General features: G+C 40.3%; 1 protein-coding gene across 1 annotated transcript in view; it reads left to right on the top strand.

The window, feature by feature from the left end:
- The first annotated feature begins 6 nt into the window (after positions 1-6).
- MCTP1 (multiple C2 domains, transmembrane 1) overlaps positions 7-8,003 on the top strand; it is a 599,307-nt gene continuing 591,310 nt past the window's right edge. The window contains exons 1-2 of the mRNA XM_011944270.1: positions 7-552; positions 3,906-3,908. The gene's annotated coding sequence lies outside the window, so the exon portion shown is untranslated. The remainder of the gene's footprint in view (positions 553-3,905; positions 3,909-8,003) is intronic.

Raw genomic sequence — 8,003 nt, 5'->3', positions numbered from 1 at the left:
TCCCCGCCACCCCCGGTGGGCACACGGGACGCACCGGCCGGCGGGAGTGGTGCAGGCAGCAGGTGGAGCGGCTTCAAGAAGCGGAAGCAGGTGCTGGACCGAGTCTTCTCCTCCTCGCAGCCCAACCTGTGCTGCTCCTCGCCAGAGCCCCTAGAGCCCCGCGGCACCGGCAGAGCAGAGCAGGGGTCCACGCTACGCCGCCGGATCCGCGAGCATTTGCTCCCCGCCGGAAAGGGGCCCGCGGTGGCCACGGGAGCAGCGGGAGGGACGCCTCCTGGCGGACGCTCCCCAGACTCAGCTCCTTCCTCTTCCTCCGCCTCATCCTCCCTGTCCTCCTCGCCCCAGCCTCCCCCGAGGGGTGACCGCGCCCGAGATGAGGGTGAACGGCGTCAGGGCCCCGGGGCGCACTTGTGCCATCAGAAGAGCTCCTCTCTGCCGGGCACCGCCTGCCTGGAGCAGCTGCTGGAGCCGCCGCCTCCTTCCGCAGAGCCAGCGCGGAGTCCCGTGGAGTCTCGGGCCCCGGAGACGGGCGAGGAGCGCGGCAGCAGCCAGGTGAGTGCCAGTGGGCGCGGCCGGAGACAAGGTGCGCGGGGCCACGCCTCCAGCTTCAGGCGTTCACCACCCGGGGAGCTGGGGGCGGGGGCCAGGAGGCGGGAGGGGAAATGCTGTTAATTCTAAGTACATGAAACAGTGGAAAGAAAACATCTCGCTGTAGTTTAGCAAAGATGAAAGAGTTCTGACTTGCACCCGGACTTTGCTTTTGATAGAAATGATACCTGTCACCAGAAGCTTTCTGAGTAGTCAATGAAAAGTTAGATCTAAAATGGGTACTCTTTAGAGGTCTCCTGGAAGGAGATGTCCAGCCAAGTCTCGGCAAAAGAAAAAACTAACCCAATAACTTAAAAACAATTATAACCACGTGTGGTGGTGTGGAGGAGCACCATTTGAAGCAAATGGCTGGCAGGAAGAAGTAGAAACGTGGAGAGGTAAATTATGGCACATGTGAGGTCCCTGTGCCAGGGAAAGCACCAGCGCAGGTCTGCTCATTTTCCGGCACCCCTTTCTTAAACCTTCCCGTGGCAAGTGGGTCACTGCCCTTCAAGTGGACAGCGGGAGCGTCTCCTCCCAGTTAGTCAAATGCATATGTTCCTGTGAGCCTTCTGAAGTTTTAATAGTCACCTGAAGCACTTGCTTTTAAAGTATACTGCTTTATACATCATGTTGACTGCTCAGACAAGAGTCAAGGTTTTTAAAAGTGCTTTTACTGGAAATTTTATGTGTGGGGTCCACAACGCGTCCCACTGAATAGCTGTTTTTACTCCCTCAGTTTCAAAGAGGCACTGCTGTTTTTGTAAATGTCTATCAAATCATTTTAATTCTAGAAAACATTTTGGAAGTTTCACTCTGCCGGACACCTAAAGAACATTTTTCTCCCAATACATCTTAGTTTATTTAAACTTTCTCATTGTTTTGACTCTGATTCATTATGTTAGATGAATGACACTTACATTAAAATTTTAGTTATTAGTAGATTAAAAGCTCAGCTACAAAGAACCATCAGGCTGTGTTTTGAAGGGTAAGATACAGGAATAGGTAGGCTTTCCGTTGAAAGTTTTCATAGTTAATGGACTGATTTCTTAGTGTAGCTTCAGAAAATAAACCAGAATATGAATATGTTTTGTTCCTTAATAAGCAAAATTGCTTGCAGTAAGCAAACACCTGATGATCCAGAAAAAGATTTTATTCACAGAAGAGTAAGTAGAGATAATAGTGACAAAAAAGACTAAATACATTTACCTTTCCTGTCATCTTGAAAGTGTGAATAGAGCCCCGGTTTTTGGTTTTTAAAGTGAAGTGATCATTGTTTTTAGAAGAATGTTTTAAATTCAGTATAGATGAATACTATATGTTAAAGGAAGTATTGATTTTTGAGTGTGTACATAACCCTAATGTATACGAATTTCAGAATTGGGGAACTTTATATTTTTTTTCTTTCACTATCAAGGATAATAGAGCAACAAATAATAATTGAATTATTTTGGAAGGTATATATCATGTCACTGTGAATGTTAACTTACTAAATCACATTGAAGTTCCCTGACCCAAGACATTTTCAAAGCAAAAATAGATAACTGAATTTTTATGTTCCTTTTTGCCAAAAAGTTTTCCAAAACTACCAATCTTTATTAAGAAAACACTACTATGTAGGTATGAATTTTGTATACAAAATATATAAACTTATTCTGGAGAAGATACTAAACTAACACTATTATGTACACCTTCACCATATGCTGGGCATTTTATAGCCCGACATAGTTTAACCCCCACAGCAGACCTATGTGATTGTCACTTTACAGATTAGTAAACCAATGCTCACATAGGTTAAATAAGCTTTCCAGGGTCGCGTAGTTAGTAGATGACAGAGAGAGGTTTTGTACTCAAGTCCATCTCCAGAATCTTTTTCCGTTATGACAGCTACTTTTGACAACTTTTAGAACTTGTTCCATTTTTTAGATGATTTTGGTCTTACTGATGAAACTAGAGCCTTGCAAGTGTACGTGTATTCTGGAGATTTTTCCCATCCCTATATACAATCAATTCTATGATGGATTACCTATCTTAATTTGTAATTTGTTCTGTGATGCATTGTTGCATATATATTTTGTCACATTTACAAATGAGATTATCTTGACCTGTAACTCTGAAGAAGCTTTTCATTACAGAGAATCAGCATTTTGACATAGATATGAGAAATAAAAAAACTAAAATATCTTTCAGAAAATAAGAGAAAGAAGGGATATAGGCAGACAGAATGGTAAAACCTGAGGGACTTGCCCGATGCCAGACACAGTCCCAGAAAGAGATACCATTTTTGGTCCCTAGTGTCTGCTGCTCATGGTGCCTTGTTCTCTGAGAAGTGGAGAGATTTCTCTGTAATGAGTGACAAATACGGCTTTCATCAGCACTCTATGGCCAATGTAAAAGAGAGGATTTGGCTTACCTCTGAATGGGGAAGAGGAAGAAATGGAATTGGAACCTAGAACTGGAAGGGGACTCATTCAGCTGCCCAGAAGTCAGCTTAGCTTTGCAGCACTCTTCCAAGCTTCCTGAATATCTCAGAGATCTTTCCTTACTCTCTCAGCAGCTCATCTCCAAAGAGACCTGGGCATGGGGAAGGGGCGTGTAGCACATACAGATTTCAGCTTTATTCACAGTTCACAAGCACAGTACTCAAGAAAGAAACACAATAAAAGCATTTAATACATCTTTAGAGTGCCTAGATGAAAAGACTTTTCTTTCAAGGCAGAAATAAAATTTATTGCAAAAATAGGCAAATTGTTTAATTTTTTCTCTTGTTCTCTGCTTGATCCTGGCACAAGCCATGTTCTCCAACACACTCTTCACGTCTCCACCTCCCCAGCCCAGCACGAGGCCCCAACAACATATGTGCACGTACTCTGACAGTGGGTAGAGATGTTAAGCAAAAGCAAAGAAAACAAAATCGGTTTGGATGGCTGGGGAAAGAGATTTGGGAGTCACTGATATATATGAGTAAAAGTGAACAAATCAGGCTACTTTCCATGTGCCTGCTGGTCCTCTTGCTATTGTGTTTTCATTAGCCAAATATACGTTTGCAATATGTACTAACAGACTTAATAATGCCTTGCTGTTGGGGGATGTGCATTATTTCAAATGTTCTGTTTTGAGAATAAGGGAAAAAAAAATCCCTTTTCCCCCACTGATTCTAGTTCACGTGTTGGGCCATATTGTCATACCAGATGCATTTCATTTTCTGCAACACAGTTGGGAAAGATGCTTTCTCAATTTGTGTGCATATCAAAAATATGCCAATTTTATGTATTCTGCCTTGACGAGTTACTAAAATTATGTTTTGCTAGGATCAGAAAGTCAGTATTTTAAGATAAAGAGTGAGGAATGAATATGTTGCATTTTTTTAGCATTTTAACAAAAGCATGTAGTGTTTATGAATGCTGAACTTTTAGTTTTTTCTCTTTAAATAAACTTTGTTAAAATTGCTTTCACAAAGGAGAAACTATTTTTGAAAAGAAGTAGGAAAATTATTCAGTGTATGTTAGATATGTTTTGAAACATAGCAAGAGGAATCTATTCATTGGGATAAGATTCCTAAGACATATCTGTAAGCCCTGATAAAAAGTGGAAAAAATATTTCCTACAATTAAGTCTATACATGAAGTATATCTTGCTTTATTATCTGAGCTTTTAAATAAAGCACATGTTTAACAAAATGATTCAAAAATGTGACTTGGGTGGATTTTTGCAATTTTTCAGGTGTTTTTACGATATGACTTCAAAGAACACAACTCCATCTTAAAGAAGGCACAGATTTAAAAACATATTTTCTATTATAAATGACTAAAGTCACTGAAGAAAACTAGTATAAAAATCAAGCCCCTAAAACAATGTTTTTATCTTTATACTGGTCTAGCTTCAGAAATAACCCCTTTCAGATTGAAAGTGAGAGAGGGTGGATGAGACCTTAGGACATTTTGGAGCAGGGTGGAAAGTGGAGTTTGATGTGTGATAGCATTCATGAAAAGTGCTGCGATCATCAGCTTATTCCAAAGGAAGGGAGTAAAGAGGATGACATATTTCCCTTTAACCTTTACTTGCTATAATACATATCTGGCAAATTTGAGTTGAACTATGAATCTTGCATAAATGGACGTGTTAACATGTAGATGTTATGAGAGATTGGCTTAAACTATAGCAAGTGTTCAATAAACATTAGCAATTGCTGTTGTGCTTGTTATTATTATTGGAGAGTATATTGAACTTTTGCAATTGCTGCTATTACAAATAAGTGTGTGGTTGAAAAAAATTAACAGGGTACTTTGCCAGTCCTTCTTATTTAATTTAGGATATGAACTATGTTACTTGCAGTGCTGGAAAAAGTAGCCCGTGACTAATCAAGGTAGTATTGGTGACATTACAATTTTATACAGCAATGAAAAAAAATCTTACATTATTTTTAGCAAGTATGTATGCATTATCATGAAGAATGAATATGTTATGTTGAGGGAAAAAAATGGGATTAGCAGATTCGTTTAAAAATAGAACATTCTTCTTCCTCTTTCTTTTACCTCACTGTTTGAAAATGATTTCACAAAATAAGGGTTAATAATATATTTTTGATACCTAAAGGAAACATGTAATATGATTTCTTTGATCATAATGCTTATTAAATCATTTATGAATCTTGGTTAATGGAGAGTATAAATAATATGTCTGTATAACTTTATAAGCATTGACAAAATCTGCAGATTTAGAAGTTAGGTTATATATATTTTTTCTTTTTGGTCTATATCTATTTATAATATTGTAGCAGACATCTGCTTTAGGTAAGCAGAAAAAAAATATATATATATATTGAGATGGAGTTTTGCTCTTATTGCCCAGGCTAGAGTGCAATGATGCAATCTTGGCTCACCACAACCTCTGCTTCTCAGGTTCAAGCAATTCTCCTGCCTCAGCCTGCCAAGTAGCTGGGATTACAGGCATGTGCCACCATGCCTGGCTAATTTTGTATTTTTAGTAGAGACGGAGTTTCTCCATGTTGGTCAGGCTGGTCTCGAACTCCCAGCCTCAGGTGATTCACTCACCTCGGCCTCCCAAAGTGTCGGGATTACAGGCGTGAGCCACTGCGCCTGGCTTGAAAATAATTTTTTGAAACATTTGCTTTAATTGCTTTTTGCTACTGGAAAACTTACTAAAAATCACATATTTCCCTGCCTCAGTAAGTCAGGCATCCTAAATAAGACCATTTCTTGATAACTGAGGGTCATTATTTGCATACTGGGCTTTGCTTGTTTGTTTAATGTGAATGAGCAGATATTATCCAACAACTTCCTTTATATAAACTTGCATGTTTTTATAAAACTAGAGTATAAACCATACCTGTTTATGACATGCTTACCTTTCTGTAAAGCTAATTATTGAATCAAAGAAGAGGTACCCTTTTCTCAAGTCATTTGTTCACTTAACAAATAGTCTTTACAGTTTTTGTAAATTTTGATTTGTTGGCACCACTGAAGATACAGCTTTTTTCTATATCATTAACTTTATGTGCCATTTTAATTTGCTTTTCACCATCAACCTTTTCTTCTAACTCATAGTGCTTTTTATGAATCAGAAGTGAGAAGTTTACTATCCCTAACAATTCAAGATTTTATCCAAATATATTTTCCCCTCTAATATGTAGCAGTTTGTTATCATTAGAAAGTTTTTTTTTTTTCTGGCAGAATATCAGGCCACAATGTCCCTAAAGTCTCCAAATATTTGTATTTAACTGAAGTATGGGTGCAGTATGGAAAACTATATTTGTAATATAATGAGATTTAAAAGTCCTGCCTAGTATCTTCTTGAGAGAACAGTTTTCTTCTCTTCAGTGAAGTCTTTTCAAGATATTTTATACCAGCCTTATTTCCTGTTCTCTTGGGTGCTAGCCAATTTGGAAAATTACAACAAATGTAGACAAGTGGACCTCTGGACAGCTTAGGATCTTTGTATCCTCCTAATCCCACTGGGTTCATTTAGAAAGGCCCCTTCAGCATCAACCATAGGAACCTATTTTGCTTAAGCCTGAACCACCTTCACTTGCCTTGCCAGCTCTGCTGGCATGGAATTTGGCAAGCCCTAGTACAACTGACCTAGTGAATTGGTGTTGTAAAACAGTTCAGGGGAAGACTACTCAGTAAGTGGTGACAATGAATGAAGGGATGAATGGATGGGCTAGAACTGTTCAGAGATAAGGCCTCTGGAAAAGCTTCAAAATCGCTTTATGTTTGTGAAATGATATTATTGCCTTCTCGATTCCAAGTCCTTTTAAGCCTGGCAGATATATTTGATGTTCCCCTCTTCCCCCAGCTGGTAGCTTGGCTTTTGCCAGCCTAGACTTTAATTCTGATTCTTGGGCAGACAAGAACCAGAATTAAAGTCTGGTGAAGGGAGGATGTGGCACCTACTAAGTGACTGCCATATTGTGTTCCCATGGAGGATGGAAAAGTATCCTATTTCTGAGGTCTCTAGGTGAAGGATATAGTTCTTGGTATTGGACTGTGACTCTGAGTATCCATTTTTTGCACCCAAGTCTCCCTTTCTGGCCTCTGACATTGCACCCACACATCTGGATTCCTGATTCCTGCCTACATATTCTCACTTAGCTATGCCTCTGAGTCTTGAATTCTGCCTGGATCTTGGCTCAAGATACCCTCCTTCCTTCTTCACTGCTACTTCTCCTTGACCCATCTCCTTGACCTGTTTTTTGTACCTGCACTTCTCCTGCATCCCAAACCCATTATTTAGGAAAGTCTCTTATCTTCCCTTTACTCCCAGTCACGACTCAGATTAAAATTCCAATATTGGCTGGGCGTGGTGGCTCATGCCTGTAATCCCAGCACTTTGGGAGGCTGAGGCAGGTGGGTCACCTGAGGTCGGGAGTTCAAGATCAGCCTGGGCAACATGGTGAAACCCTGTCTCTACTAAAAATACAAAAATTAGCCAGGCGTGGTGGCAGGCACCTATAATCCCAGTTAGTCGGGAGGCTGAGACAGGAGACTCGCTTGAACCTAGGATGCAGAGGCTGCAGTGAGCTGAGATAGTGCCACTGCATTCCAGCCTGGGAGACAAGAGTGAAACTCCGTCAATAATAATAATAATAATAAATAATACCAATATTGACCAAGAATCCTGTCCTCACTAGCCTGGTTCATTCTGCTGCCTCTTAAATACCAAGTGTGTGAAGTGGAGTTCAGACAGGTGGCCAGGTGATATTTACATTGACCCCTCCTGTCTAATGCTGAGCCTAGTTAAAAAACCCCAAATCCTCCCTCCAGAAAATTTGCATTGCCCATCAACTGCATTTGCTTATAAAGGATGTTTTTCTCCCATGGAGGACTAGACTAGAGCAGATTTTTCACTGAGCATGGTTCATTGTCTCTGTGTCCTTGCCCTTTTCCCTTCTG

The sequence above is a fragment of the Colobus angolensis genome, unplaced genomic scaffold (genome assembly GCF_000951035.1).
Source record: "Colobus angolensis palliatus isolate OR3802 unplaced genomic scaffold, Cang.pa_1.0 Scaffold23, whole genome shotgun sequence".
NCBI classification, from domain to species: domain Eukaryota; kingdom Metazoa; phylum Chordata; class Mammalia; order Primates; family Cercopithecidae; genus Colobus; species Colobus angolensis.
Note: the sequence above shows the minus strand (reverse complement) of the source record. Positions and strands in the feature narration are given on the sequence as shown.